The sequence below is a fragment of the Ambystoma mexicanum genome, chromosome 1q (assembly GCF_040938575.1).
Source record: "Ambystoma mexicanum isolate Mex_15411 chromosome 1q, UKY_AmexF1_1, whole genome shotgun sequence".
In the NCBI taxonomy this organism is placed as follows: Eukaryota; Metazoa; Chordata; class Amphibia; order Caudata; family Ambystomatidae; genus Ambystoma; species Ambystoma mexicanum.
In genome coordinates, this window is record NC_090922.1 from 428,490,262 (window position 1) to 428,506,381 (window position 16,120).

Sequence of the window (16,120 nt, forward strand, 5' to 3'; positions counted from 1 at the left end):
GGGCTACAGATACCTTGGCTAGCGAGGGAGAGAGGGAAAGGAAGAGAGAGATCGAGGGAGAGACCGAGAGAGAGACAGAGACCGAGACACTGCCATAGGGTCCACAAGACACTTTTAAAAACCCTTGAACCGTCCTTTGGTCGCAGAGTGATTGGTGTGCTGTTAGTGACACCAGGCAAACCAGGCCTTAGTTTGCTGAAGGAAGGAAAGTGAGCAAGGGGAAAATGAGGATGGGAAAGCAGGAGTCGAATTACAAAGGGAGGGGGGTGCAGTGTTGGGGGAATGTGGTGTGTTATTATGGTTGCTTGTAGGGTGTTGCGAGTTTGCCTAGTGATTCTAAGGCCACTTTGGATGATTGAAAGATAACATGATGTTAGGTCCGTGAAGGGCTCTAGATGTGCTCTGGCAATCCTAGAAGACTTGGTGGCCTATTTGACTAGGCATGGCTATACATTGCCCTGCATGTCAATTTCCAGACTACTACTTTTGGGGATGCCAAGCCATAGCCAAGAGTAGTCTAGTCCAAGAATCAAACTTTATGGTGAATATTGTTGGTAACAGAAGGAGACAACTCTTACAACTCTGCAAGGAACATACATGATAATGGATGTTGCCTTACCTGTGGCGAGGGAGCCTTAAAGTCCCTTTCTAACCTGCCAGTCATGGAAGGCTGATCTTAAGTAGCAAAGTCTGGTACAGTTGCAATGCATTTGACCTGGTGTCCTTGGAATTGCTCAGAGAAGCAAGGTGGCGTGAGCTTCTTGGAGTCAGAGCATTTATTTATTTATTATTTCAGTTTATTACAAACTTTTTAAAACAGAAACAGATATTCACAGAGAAGAGAGAAAAAAGATCATATGAAATTGAAAAACACAACATCTTCAATACAACTCGCTGATACAAGATTCCAACTAAATTCCTTGCTTTTTCCTTCATTAGTAAATGCCATGAAATGCGTTAGATTAATTCTGCAATGTTCACGTAGGTTAGTCCCTAAGGCACGAAAGTACACAGCGTTGGTTTATTACATTTAGAGTTCAATGTTCAATGATTTTTGATTTGGAGAGCATCTATCACATGGGCTAAGAAATAGATCAGAGCATAAGTCAGTTTATTATTCGATCCTTCAAATAATGCAGACCACCAATCTTCACTGCTCCAAGTCGTTCACTTTTCAATTTCTTTCCCAAAAGTTAACTATCTTCTTTCTCGTAAGGCAGGGCAGAAAGCTACAAGATGTTTCAGGGTCTCTGTCATTTTTACAGAGCCTACAAATTAGATCATTTGCTGGTATTTTATTTCTTTGTCTTAGTATTTCCTTGGTTTCGAATTGGTTTCACCTGCACCTTAGAAAGACATCACAATAGGTTTTGTCTGGGAACTTTATTATATAGCTTGCAAGCTTATTATAAGATCTAGCTTCTAACGGTACAAGTTCCATGCATTTATGTAGGGACCTTTGCTGACAGGTTTCTAGCCAATCCCATTGCCATAGTTTTGACTTACCCTTGTTCAGATTGCTCCATAGTGTTTCTTCAGGTGTGTTAAGAATTTCAAGAATCATCTTACAGTTTTACCCAGAGGTTTTGAATCGATTGATCATCTATTCCATTGTTCATTTTTAATATTTGAAATTGTGAAGTTTGGATCCATTATTTTACCATAAAGTGACAATGAGTTCCAAATGATCTTCGCTGTGATCGATGTTAGACCCAGCTCATACCTTATGCAAGCTTTTGGGACTCCATCTCCCAGGTGTAGGATTTCTTTCCAAAAAAGATGTTCGCATTTCCCATACCTTATATGTACAACCAAATGCAGTCTCCGCACCATATATTAAAGCTGGTACCACTTTGAGTTTGTAAGAATCAATGACCGGCTTTAGGCTAAATTTGCCATATATTTTATTAATGAGCAATCCATGCGCAGTCAGTTGCTTACTTCTTGCTTTTATTGCTCTTGCCATCGGTTCATCATTAATATTTGCACTTATTATTGCACCAAGATATCTTATTTCACTTGTTCTTTTTAAGTTATCTGATCCGATCTTCCATTGAAAGTTCACTTTTCAAGTTCTTTTTTGACCCTGCAATTTCTTCAATTCGATAATCACAGTTTTTGTACTGTTGATAACCAGGCCATTCTCTTTGATGTATGTCTGCAGGGGTATTAGTTTTCATTGTAAGCCAATCTCTGTTAGTCTTAGCCTTACCAATTGTACTACAAAAAGGTACCCACGGAACTGAGAGTCCTTCACCGGTTTCTCTTTTCTTCTTCCTGTTTGAAGTATTGGTATGTCTCCCAGAAGGTGCTGAAGAGACCAGTGTCTGGGCTCCAAGCGCCCCATGGGCGGCACCCTCGGGTAACCCTGCGGGGAATAAAACCCGATATAAGTAAGACCAGCTATCCTCCAAACTTGATTGTAGTAGTTCTTTGTGAAGGATGACTGTGTGGAAGACTGTGTACAGTGCTCTGTGCGCCGAAGAGAATCTGGCAAATGCCGTAATCGGGAGAGTCAGACGGTGGAGGAGCAGCATGGCAATGGAAGCAGAATTGCCATAATCGGAGGCTCAGATGGAAAGCGGAGCTACACGGCAATTGGAAGCAGGTGGGTAGACACGGAGCCGGGGGCTGTGACGTGAAGATTTCTCCGAAAAAGCAGAAGCTGCCTGGCAAGGAAGCAGAAGAAGCACCAAGCTGGACGCTCGGCGGGGAGTAAGAGACGCCGAGGCAGGGGTGCCGAGCGGCAAGGGGAACGAAGGAGGAGCTAGGAACTGGAAGCCTAGTGGGAGACCAGGGGAAAGGAAAGGAAAGGGGGATATAACGGAGGAAAGAGAATAGGTAGACTGAAGTCTGAAAACAAGAAAGGTAGCAAAGAAATGATTGCAAGCAATCGTAATGCTAAAGGGCTGCACAAGGTGTGGAGCGAGTAGCGACGCACCTACCTGCTCCCTTGTTGGAAAGATATGGTATCTGGAGAGAGGAGGTCGCCATCTTGAGGAGAAGTAGACCTGCACTTGAGATTTACAAAAATGGAGCCAAATAGGCGCCATCTTGTTTTTTGTATCAAGTAATAGGGATGGTGCATTTTCCAATTTCTCCAGTACGACCTTTGGGTTTTCCTAACAGTTAGGTGAAAGAGAACAATATTGTCTGCGTAGAGCATCCACTCAAGTTTAATGTTGTTAATTTTTGCGAAAACGATCTTATGTCATGAAAGGCATTTCCCACATCTGCAATAAAGAAGTTAAAAAGGACTGCTCCCAGCATACATCCCTGTTTCACTCCTCGTTCAGTTCTGATTGCACTTGAAAGTGAACCCTTTCTATCCCGGCAAATTCTTATATTAGTATCCGTGTACAGTTGCTTAATCGCACGTATAAGGCCTTCTGGGCAGTTTTGGTTTTTCAACTTTTCCCATAGCCGATTACGATCAACTGCATCAAAAGCATGAGCAAGGTCTACAAATGCTGCAAAGATGGTATTGTTCTTTCTTATTGCTTCCATTTTCAGTGAGTTAATCATGAGTACATTCAGGTTGCAACCGACACCTTTGATGAATCCTGATGGTCTTGTGTCGAAAGCTCCTGAATTTTTAATCCATGCTGTCAGTTGTTGCTGGAGCTGTGTTGCAAAGATCTTTCCCACAACATCTAAAAGTGCAATTGGCCTATAGTTTTTAGGGTCAGATCGAATTCCCTTTTTAAAAATCGGAACAATTATGGCACCCTTCCATGACATCAGTATTTGTTTTTGTTTAATGATGATGATAAAAACTTTTCACAAAACTCAGCCCACTCATCCGGGTTTTGTTTTAGCATATGGTTTGTTAAACCGTCAGGGCCACATGTCCGCGAAGAGTTTAATCTTTTGATGTTATCCCGAATGTCAGATCTTTCAATGATTATGTTCCAAGGCAGTTCTTCATCAAACATAACTTTTTTTGTTTGATCCTGGCTCTTGAACATTTCAGTGTAATGTTGGATCCTTTGAGCTTTGCTAACCATGTTGCTTACTAGCGCCTCTTGTTGTACTTCAGTGGTATTTATTAGTGACCTGAAGTCTATTGTTTTTTTGGATAAGCATTGTTGCATTATCTCAGCATCTTTTTGTAACATTATACTTCTGAGACTTTTTATCCAGTTATTAGAGGATCTCTTGATTTTAAGTATCTCATTTTGATTGTTATCCTTTGTGACTTTTCAGAAAACGTATATTCTGTCGCAGTGCACGTTTTTGCATCATAACCTCTCGATCAAAGATATGGCATGGTGCCAAGTTGGATTTTTCATTGTGTATCCTTAATTCTCTGTATTGTTCCAGGAACGGGACATAATTCATATTCTCATTTTCCACATAGTTTATCAATTCCTTTATGATGTTGTTGTTTAGTCTCAATCGATTACGACCTGGGGCTATTTCAATAGTGGGAACAAATGAAATTTGATCTTTTTGCGATTGATGATTTCGAATCCCAATCTGTACCAAGTCATGATCACTATTTTGCATTTCATGTACCTGTAAGAATCCTATATTCTCAGATAACCGCCTGGATACAAATATGTAGTCCAACACAGAACTTTGGTTGTTCCTTTTCCACGTTGGCTTTGGAGGTATGTCTCCTAGGGTGAATCCCTTCAGTCTCTGAAATTCTCTGGTGTTCAACTCCTCCTGTATGTGGGTTGCAAGCTTTACTTTTCTTGAGCAATGTAAAACTTTTTGCGAGTCCTTGGTTAGGTCAAGTAAAGCAACAAGGTCCACGTTACAATCTCCACACACAATAATGTTAGGCTTTACAACTACTGACATGTTATCGATTTCATCACATAGCATGTCAGCAAAGGTCCAAGTCTCAGTTGCTTTTTGTTGGCAATAAATGTTTATTATGTGTAGCCTCTGATCAATATCAAATTCGTTTCCAACTCGATCAATTACTGACACCTGAATATAGGGCGATTTGTTGTGAGACGCAGTGATCCGGAATCCATATCTTCTATTTACCAGAGTTAACAAACCAGACGTCAGTCTACCCTTTTGAGGTCTACTTACTGGGTTCATTGCTATTTCATGCCCATCAACAACTGGAAGGGTTGATAGCCATGTTTCCTGTAAACACAGTATGTCTACTGCCTTCATTTCCAACGGTTGCTCTTGGAATAAGTGTCGGAAACCTCTTGTGTTCCAGGACTCCACTTCCAATTGTTCCTTTTTTGGCTGCTTTAGGTATTAACTTGATTTGTTAGAGCTCAGAGCGCTTGCCAGCCAGCTCCAGTTGTCTGAGTAGCAATTCATTTCTTTGTCGTCCATTTGGTCTGATTCAGATTTTTGCAATTCTACAAGTGGAACTGTTATCTTAATTTGCTTCATGTTTGACTTCATTTCTCTAACATGGGTATCACATTCCTGTGATTGCCGAATAACAGTTTTTATCACGATAGTAGGCGACACATTTTCTTTTCCCTTTTTGTATCGTATTTCGGGCCCTGTTTTCTAAGATTTGATACAGAGCTTGTGTAGATCTTTCTTCAGTCGATGAATTAGCCATGTTGCACGTCTCAGGAGTTACTTCAGCTATTTTGAATCCCAGGTGTGTTGAGGCATATTCGCCTTCCAAGATTTGATCTTTTTTGTAATTAGAATGTATATGTAGTATTACTCGATCTGTTTGGGTTTCATTGGCAAATTCGACAGTTTTAATGTCACTAGATATTATTGATCGCAACTCTGGGATGTGTTGAAATGAAGTAATTACATTTGTCCTGTTCAATATCAGACCATCATTAGTGCTGTGGCTCCTTTTTAGCTCAATGTAATAATTTTGATTCTGCCTTTTTTTTAGTATTTTGCTCAGATTTTTGTTTTGAGTCGGTTTGTATGAATCATTTCTCCCATTTTCACCATTAGCGTTCATTGACTTTTCCCTTTCACTTGGTTTAGTAGTTTGATTTGACAATAATTGTCACTTTAGAGGAGATTGTTTCTTCTCTCAGGCCTCTTTCAGATGTTTTCTCAAGCTCTTGTGAAACATTGGCCCCATTCCGTCGTTTTTCATGCATGATCAATCTTTTTTCTTCCAGTGTTAGAAAACAGGAAGAATCATCAGTTTCAAAATGTTTGGCCTCTGTGAATTCATGGTTCGGCGAGGCTATGAGTTCCACTGTTCTTGTCAAACAACCTTTTTTTTGGGATTTTTTTATTTGTTTTGGATTTACGTTATCAGTTGGTTTATTACGATTTGGTTGCTTGAGCCTTTTAGGTCCTTCTTTTTCATCTTCCGACATCTCCTCACTTGCACTCTTTTCTGCATTACTTATTTCATACGTAGATAGATTCATAAGCTCAGCTATTGATTCCATGGAATTCTTGGTTTCAGAGGTAGAAGAACTTCCAATTCCATTCACTTCAGATTTTACTTGCGCCTCATCACTGATTACATTGACATCTTTTGTCAGTCCTGCTGTCATGACCGTCAAACTTAAAGATTTTAAATTTCTCAGGAACTTTCTGGATCCGTTTCTGCTCATTTTATTTTGACAAGTCATGTTTTTTGTTTTTTTCTTGCATTTCCCATGTTTTATCCTTGGGCACATCACACTTTCTGATGAATTCTGCGCTTTAGTTTTGAAAATCGGTTAGCTTCCAGCATTCTTCGGAGTTTGCCCCTTTTGAAGTATCACTGTCTTCTACATTTAGAATTGCGTCATTAATTGTAGGTTGTATCACATCACCGATAGATTCAGCCTCTTTTAGAGAAGAAGTACTTTCATTTGTTTGTAAGTGGAGCACTTCCTCTACAGGTGCTTGTCCTGTTCCTTTACAAAGTGTGGATTTGGCACAAGAATCCAGATTAATAGTTGTTTCCACCTGTTTTTTTTTGCCATACCAAATTCAGATCTGTCGTAGGCACCTTTCCCTAAGGTGCATTTTGTTTTGATAAATTCAAATGGGAAGGACCGGGTAACTCCAGAGAGTTCATGTTGATAACAGACTGCATCCCACAGTTTCCCGGTATATCAGTAGATGCTTTTTCGGACACTTTTAGACCAGGACAGAGCTCTGTAGCACTATTCCTGTAGTCCTGAACGCTAGTACATTTTCCACACTCATAATTAGTTTGTTGTGACTTTTTCAGAATCAGTAATGCTTCTTGCACAACCTCAGCAAGAAGTCTTTTATCTTCAGCTGAGTTCCGTAGATGTTCTCTCAAAAGCGCATTGGACGCTTCCAATGAGAGCAGGTCTTTATTTGATTGAAATTTCATTTTTCGCATTTCCAAGTCAATGTTTGCCATTTTTGTGTTTAACATTGCTAACAGGGTATTCTGATCCCTGTAGCTCTCATTAAATTGTTCATACATTTTAGAAAAGGGGGCTGTGGCTATTGTCACCGCAAGTGAGATTTTTGGCGCCAGCTCAGCACACAACTTCTTTTGTTACATTTGTTGAGTTGTTATTAGGCTTCATTGTCTGTTGGCATATCCCTCTTCTCACTTTTGGGAATGACCTTTCCACAAAGGATGAATCTGACGAATTCTCATCAGAAGATGTTTTCCACATCAACATCCTCGCTTTGGTGTTTTGTGTTGGTAACATTAAGAGACACTTTTGCCCCTTTCTGTGAATTGTGGAACTCGGCGGGCAATCTTTTCTGTGAGCTCAATATATCATTTAGAGGGCTCACATCCAGGCGCCTCCTCTTAGCTGTGCTAGAGATTAAACATTTTGCTCTTTCTTTGGGTTGGGGTATATTAGATCTCTCATGTGAATTTTCCCCATTCATTTGTGCATTAAATTCACAGTTGTTGTCACTAATTGAGCTGGAGCAACAGCCAGTGACGACCTTTTATTTTCAGCAATCAGAGTTTCCTCAAACAATCCATTAAATGTTGCCTCCTTAAGGGAACAGAATTGATGATTAGGTTCTAGAGAACAGCAATCGGATGTTAATGCTTCTTGTGCTGTTGGTTTGTCACCCAGAGGTATTTGGAAATCAGATGGGTTGAGTGGATCATCATTCACCCCCATTTGCCTTGCTCCTTTCGCATTTTTCATGATAGGGTTGGGGGCATTGCCACGTGAGGGGCCATCCTGCATAGGCAGCTCTTGGGTGAGCCCTAGTCTGGACTGCACTTGTTTGGACGAACCAGGTAGAGCTACTTGTTCTAATGTTGCTCTTTCCGCAATAGACCTCCATCCTGCCCCACAATTGCATGCCTTTTGCGTTGCTTTCTCAAACAACGCTTCAGGACTCCCCATGGGTCCCTGTATATCAGCGGGGACTTCATTGGGCATACCCAGCCTTTCCTTCACTTGCACTTGAGGGGTCATAAGCTCATTAGACAGGGCATTAGATGAGGCAGCCACATCAGCATCACTCCCAACCAGACTCCCACCGGCTGAACCACGCAACTCCACCAGGGAGTCACGGGTAGAGCCCGATCCGTCTTGCTCCTCCTCCTCCAATTGGAACACTGCAGGTTGAGTCGCCGACTCACATTCTGGCTGCAGCGTCACGGCGGAACCCTCCCCCGGGCACACATCCGTCCGGTCAGGACACACCCCCACATCTCCGCTCGACGGAATATTCCAGACTGCCTCCTCTCGCCAGACGGATCCCCCCTGCCTTCACCACAGGTAAGGGGATTATGAATGGATTGTTGTGATTTAAAGTGTATTTGCAGTTTCTGAAGAGGTTAATTTCGTTGAGTCATTGGGACACAACTCACTGGGGAACGCTGTGTCTGCTTTTCCGGGAAAGAGTGAGGACAAAGTGTTTCATGACTGGACAAAACCTCCAACCCCCCCTGTAAGTGACACTGCTAGATCGTGGAATTGCATTGTCTATGATGCAGGCGGATCTGTGGGTAAACAGTTAAAGCAGACATTGGACAAGCATTTCCTCGAGCTCCATTTGTACTGTTATTTGTTGTCATTTTGAAATTTAGAACAGGAGTACGTGGAGGGAAAGACAGCCGTCGGAGTAAAAGGGGATACAAAGTATCAAAGTGATCTTACCTTCCTACTTCCTCACCCCACGATCACCACCAACACACTCTGCGCACTCTGCGATGCTCCGCGTCCGGGTGCAATATTTTATGGTGAACTCCGCCTTTGATTCAATGAAAATGATAAACATTTTGCAGCTCCTCCAGTATTACTAACACCAACAACACACACTGCACATTATGTGGCGCTCCGCGTCCGGGTGCAAGTTTTTATGGTGAACTCCGCCTCTGCTTCAATGAAAATGGTAAACAGACTGTAGATGGTGCAGCTCCTCCAGTATTACCAACACCACCAACACACTCAGTCAGAGCATTTATGGAACAGGCATAGAAAGAACAGAGGTTGTCCAAGAGAAATGACCTATCTGGTGGCTTTCCTGACATACCCAAGAGACAAACCTTTGTAAAGTGGCTTAAACGAAGAAACTAGGGAGCCAGAGCCTCGCCAAAGTGAATTAAAATCTATGCACGGACCAGCCCCTTGTGTGCAACCAACCAGTAATATATTGAGAATTCCTGAACCTTGTGGACCTGCATCATACACGCTTGATTAAGGACTTGAGGTCCAAATGATGTGTCCTCTGCTGCTCCCCCACGCCGCCTGGCCTATTATTGGAACCTTCCAAGGCCAGGGACTCATCACACCAGAACCAGAAGAGTGGTAGGAATCTTAACCTATAAAAAAGTAAATACTATAGGGACATACTAAAAGGTGCATTAAGAGCATGTGAGAAAGTGCTTCAAAACGATGTCACAATTTGCCTTGTGAAACTGCCTAGAACAGCTCATTCCTCCTTGGATGTTAATAATGTGCATAGCCCTATAAATACAGCTTTAATTCTGGTAATGGCACTTTTTGATTTGATGAACCTTACATTTGACTCAGTCTGTTATGAGAGACCAACATAAATCATGCTTGTTTTACATGTCTACTGCAGTGATTTAAAGAATGTATATATTCTGAGCTCTGTCTGCTCGAGACTCTCCTAGAGCCAACATAAACTAGCAGCAATATTTCCAACAAGATGGCCATGAATTGTGATAATTGAATTTGTACACAGCTTTAATGAAACTTCAGCTATATTTGCAAACCTTACCAGACCTTGCACCGACTTGCCCCTTTCAAGATGGCAGCTCTGAGGTTCTGCTTTGCCCACCCCAAGACGTCTGTTCCCGATGAAACTTGCAGGGAGTTTCTGCTTCCTGTTCAGGGACACTGCAACAGCCTGCAGCGGGTAATTCACTTTGGCATGTGCCACGACCGGCACGCCTTATTGAAGTAAGTTTCTGTGCTCCATAGTTCTGTACCTGTTTCCTCCTCGCTGCTCCTTTTGGCTGTTCCCATTCCTCCTGGTTCTTCCCATGTTGGCTTGCCACCTTGTTACCAGTTCTAGAACCTATGAATGTAGGAGCTCCTCCTGTTCTCCGACTATTAATGAAAATCCTACTTGCTGTTCTTCAAAATTAGAGTACTCCTCACTGCACTTCTTAATCTCTACAGTAAATTGAGGGTTTTTCCTCTGCAGAAGGAGGGTTTTTCCCTACCTTGGTCCGTTTCTTTGAGGTACACCCTGTTGGTTGTTTTGGTTAACTGACAGGGTGGCTTCCTCAGAAGGAAGACCCTTTTTTCCAAAAAGAAACCTTCCAAGACCCTGGTAAGCCATGCCATTGACAATATTCCAATCCTGGAGATATGGACTAAGTGAAAAGATGACACTTTAATACCAAAAGAGGAGTCTTTTGTGAGGATAATCCTGTTGAAACATGTCACAAACATGTGCAGAACCTGCACTCGCCTCTTTTGCGTCATTCCATGTCTCACACTTGTGTTAAGTGACACTCTTGGAAATCCACAATATCCTTAGGGCAATAGCCTTTGGAAGCAGAACAGGGGAAAGAGATGAGCATTCATGACAAAGCGTAGGGGTGGGGGATGGCAAGAGACCTCTGAAACTTTACATGAGGAGGGGGCCAGACACGAGATTAGTATAATTAAGGGGAGTTTTAGAAAAGTCTTTCAAGATCAATAGAGAGCAATGCGTGCTTTCCCAGATAGACACCACGAAGGAAAATTCAATCACCTCCAGACATTACTTGCAAAAACATGGCTAGAAATGGCCTAACGCACAAGTGTAAAAGGGAAGCGCACGGTAGGAGGAAGCACAGCAGAAGAAAAAAAAAACCTGCAGCACTAAAGAAGGAAACCAATGAACGGCATCACAGGATACACCCGGAAGTTGAAGGAAGATGCTACCGCCCCTACCAAAGGTGAAAAGTGAAAGCTGTCATGGGTCTACCAACATACAGGGAACACACAATCTGTACAAACACAAGCAAAACACAAGACAAATAACAAAATAAAATCTGTAGCAGCAAACGGAAGTGTCTTGTGTACAAATTCATTCTCGTACAACTGCATTGTTCAAGCAGGCACATGAGAGGCTGTAGAAGGGTGGGTGAAGGACATGGATGAAGGTGTAAAAAAAAATAATCGTCAGTGCAATGGGCCTGTAGACTACTATTAGTCTAGGAAGCAACAGAGAAAACAAACACAGGCAGTGTGGAAATCCTAAAAAATCATCTGTAATTAAGCAGCGGTCTAGAGTGAAGGCGAGTTGGCCTCAGTCATATGTTGAGCAAGGAGCAGAAGTGAAGAGGTGAGTTGTAAGGGCAATTGGATTTGGCCGATGGTACAGAGAGGTAATTGTAGCAACTATTAAGCAGAGAATGATTGTGTGTAAGGAAATGTAAGGAGGGAAGGGGATGAATGCAAGGGTTTGAAAAATGTGGTGCAGTTTGAAAACAGGAAGGGAGAGTTAAGAAAGTACTGGTGAAGCAGAGTTTTAACCATTCAGTAGAAATCAATACTGCATATTCATCCCAGACTGGTATCATAATGTAGAGATATAGCTTAAGATGTGGGCAGGCGATGGGAATCCATCTGGAGGACGGGAAATGAGAATCGGCAAGCCTTGTGCGACAAGACCAGTACCCTAGTCTTGTCAAGAAACCCCTCTCAGCTGGGGTAGGAGGCCTACCATTGGGAAATCCAAGGCCTATCCTACCCCTGATGGGGATGGTGGCAGTTGAGAGGGTCCTAATTCCTTCTCCCCTCCCTTGCGCCAGTCTGTTTCCAGGCAGTACACTTTTGTCTAAATCCATACTTCAACAACACAATACTTGTCCGTGTTCTCTGTTTTCTTGGAGCAATATCCCAGGGTAGCCCAACGTGAGACACTGAAGCGAGAGGCCAGCGACCTGACCAGCCTGCAGTGACTCTGTGCCACCAAAGCCTCAACGCCACCACCACACGCTATGAAACAAGCCGGGCAAAGGCTCCCGTCAGTGGCGGCAGACATAGAATACTGCTAAAAACCCTAGAACACAGGGACTGCTGCTGAGGACTATAACTCCAATGCACCATGGACTTATCTTTGAATCACACAGAGACGAGCCCCCAAACACAAACTGGAATTGATGTATAATATCGGGTGTTCTAATCCGTCGTGATTTTCAGATAAGACGGCTCCCAGTCCCATTAAGAAAGCATCAATGTGAAGGATTAATTCCTTGGTAAAGTCTGCTACTTTCAAAATGGGGCTCTGGGATAAGGTCTGTTTTAAGGTCGTATAACAGATTTCGTCGTCTTGCAATGTGATCTTTTGGTGCTCAGCATTCAATTTGTTGGTTAATCATGAGGTCTTATTGGAGAAATTTGGTATTAAATGGCTGTAGTACCTGATTATTCCCAAAAGGCCCTCAAGACTCGCTCGAGTTTTGGCGGGGGGTGTCAAGAACCACTCTAACTTTCTCCTGTTGTGGTTGGACTGTGCCATTAACCCCCAAAAAACCTAAGAACTTTACCGCAGATTGGGCTAATTTACACTTTTGTGGATTAATGGTCAACCCACCTTTCCTTAATACTCTCACGATGGTGTAAAGATGATACAGGTGGTTGTAGAGAAGCAGATAACGTCACCTCTAATGCCTGCCCCTTCACCTCCATCATACTGGAAGAATAGCAGGAAGACTTTGTGTATGACACCAGGTATTATCTCAATACCACATCAAAGATATGAGAGACGTTATGCACTCAGACAACCGTATCAAAAAAGGAACCCTCGCACTGATGTGCGGAAGGATGTCGGCATACACCATTAGTCATAGAAGAGCTGTAAGTGAAATCAGACCAGAGCATAGTGATGTCATAAAGACGAGATACTAAGACACACTGAAACGATATGCGAACACTTAAAGAATGATGATGTAAATGAAGTAATAAGAGAAACATGTATGCATAGACGAAGAAATCATATATAAACTAAGAAGATAAATGAGAAGAGAAGTAGTGAATGTGTATACGCAGAAGCGCAAGGTATATGTGGCACATAGGAGCTTGTTGCAGTAGAAACTATAACGCAAAGGAAGCTGCAATGATGGAAAGATGCAAGTCGGATTGTGTCCAAACTACCTCAGAGATAAACCAAGGCTGAAAGACGGTGAAGAAACAGTTATGTGTAAGGAGCAAAGGATATCTGTTTGGCTGAGATTGAGGATGACGCATCAAGAAATAATTGGACGGTACAGAGGGCGTTATCATGGAGAAGCTTTGAACGAAGGATACATTTCTCTTAGATTAAAAAGAAGCAAAAACGTCTGAAAGTGTATTGAACAATCAAGGATGCAGAAAGCATGTGTAAGATGGAGCGACCAAGACTCCAGAGGCCAAGAGAAATATTAACACCAAGTATAATAAAAATCAAATAGCAGTAAACAAAAGGTCAAAATGGACACTTTCCTGGTCTACTGACAAGTTGTGCAAGACTCAATAACAAGGCCTATTCATTAAGCTCCAACTGAAGATAACGATGTACTTAAATTCTCTTAAAAATCCCAGAGAAGAGAACAGTCAGCAAGGTCAGCTACAAGGGAGAAGCCTTGTCTCATGGTCTAACTGATGATATGGTAGACTAATTGACCAATGTGGGCAGTGGTCTGCAGTTGTTTACCGCACCTGGGTTTCGTTTTGCTTACGTGCTGCTAACAAGCCGAATGTCCAAGGTTAGGAGATTATGCCATCCAATCATAAAGGGGCTATGTAGCCGCATGGTATACAATGTTGCAGAAGCCAGTCCGCTGTATTCTCTATAATCTGTAATATACATATTTAGAGGTAGTTTGAGGCATCCCTAACTGATAAGTGGCAGCCAATGATGTCGCTAACACTTGTACATACTATAGGTATATGTGTTCCCTTAACCAATCCATCCCCTTGATAGATTTTATTATTTGCCACGTTGGATGACGTTATAGCTGACGTACTCCAAAATACAGTCTTTGTGTAATAGAAAAGTAACTGAGAGTGCGTGAGCTGTAATTTGTATAGTCACCATTTTCCCTACTTTATTTTAGCTGACAATAAAGCAGTACTGTGCCATATTCTTTGAGTCTGTCGGTTATTTGGGTCCGAATTTATTATGGTAAATCCATTCTGCGCATAAGATATGCCCAAAGGTGCTATTGCAAATTTGGTAGCGGTGCGGATGGTTCTGATCCAGTTACCTGGGCCCAGATCTAGACTCTCAGACAATTGACGATTTTCACCATTAGCCAGAAGATTGCAGAGCTTCCTCTGGAGAGCGGAAAACATAGCACACTTGTGGAAAGAATAGATTGGCAGGTGCCCCTTTGAAGAAGGTGCCCCGCGGACTGAAGGCAAACTGGTTGATTGGGGAAGAGTCGATGCCGAGGGACTCAAGATGAGCAACAGATGTAAGAAGAGCATTGACATTGGCAAATAAAAGGGAGGGACTAGAGTAAAAGTGTAAATACATAGTAACAGGATTTGTATTTAAAGAGATGAAGATACCTCGGTTCCTAGTTCCAAGGGGGCAAAAGAACACACATTAAACTCAAGTATATGTTTGGGATTCCTAGGGCAAGCAGCAATATGAAGAATGTGTGTTACGCTCCAAAATGTGGTAAATATTGAGATGAAAACACATTTACTAAGAGACAAGTAAAGGAAGGTGATCACAGAAAAAGAAAAGTGCACATTTGTTTGGGGTTGTAAATATGTCAGTTTAAAACGTTCATTGTGTATAAACTAAGAAATATAAAACAATAGTAATAAAATGAATCGATTATCGGGTTTAAGATCAAGCAGTTGATGTCCATCAGAGAAGGATAAAAGTTGAGAAAAAATAATGAATGAAATAAAGGTTCTTGCAGTGGCAATAATAGAAAAAACAAGCCAGCAAGAATTGATAGGATTATAAACGAAGAAATAAAGAGAAACGATATCGTAGAGATTTTAACATTGATTAAAATATATTTTTTTTTATGATAAATGGGTGGCGATTAATGGTACTTGCCCTGATCGATGTTTGTGTTGAGTGATTTGAGAACCTAGTAACCATTGGCTGTCGAAATCGACTCGTCTTAATGGTGGACACTCCCCTTTTAGATCTATGCAGGAGACTACCTAAAATTAGGAAGTACCACGCTAAGTGGGTAAAAGGCATGAATAATACAACACTTACGCCGTGGCCTCAAGAAGGCTCATTGTCAAAAACAGTACTACGACACATGACAACATATTTGCATGCTACATATACGGGGAAGAAGTAACAAAAAAGGTTAGCTGCTTTAGAACTATGGAAGATGTATAAAAGTGAGAAAGAAGACCCGCCTGAGAAGGAGTGGATGCTCAATCAGTAAAAAGAGGACTTAACACCCTTGGCTCCTCTTTCTACTCCTAAAAATGCTAATACGACAGAAGATAAACACAATTTATCCTCTAAAAGAATTAAAGACAGCAACGGGGTATGTTAATCCAGCATACACACCTCCCGCATATAATAGTGAAGACAGCATGGAAGAAAGTAAGAGTAAAGAATATAAATATATGTCCACACGCAATTAACATGAGCGTAATGAGCAAAGAGGTAGACGGATAGAAAAAAAGGAGGAAGCTAAGAGACAAAAAGAGGGGAAGGACCGAGGAGAGGAAGGGAGCATAGTACAAACCGAATGAATGGAAGTACTGATATTACTCAAGTTAGACAGAAAGGGCATCAATGTTGTTAGAGAGAGGGAAGAACAAGAAGTACAGGA

At 41.8% G+C, this 16,120-nt stretch overlaps 1 protein-coding gene across 1 annotated transcript in view; it reads left to right on the forward strand.

Annotated features, from left to right (window-relative positions):
* The window catches only part of NFATC3 (nuclear factor of activated T cells 3), a 1,594,447-nt gene that overhangs the window by 1,264,445 nt on the left and 313,882 nt on the right, over positions 1-16,120 (forward strand). The gene's annotated exons all lie outside the window — the stretch shown is intronic.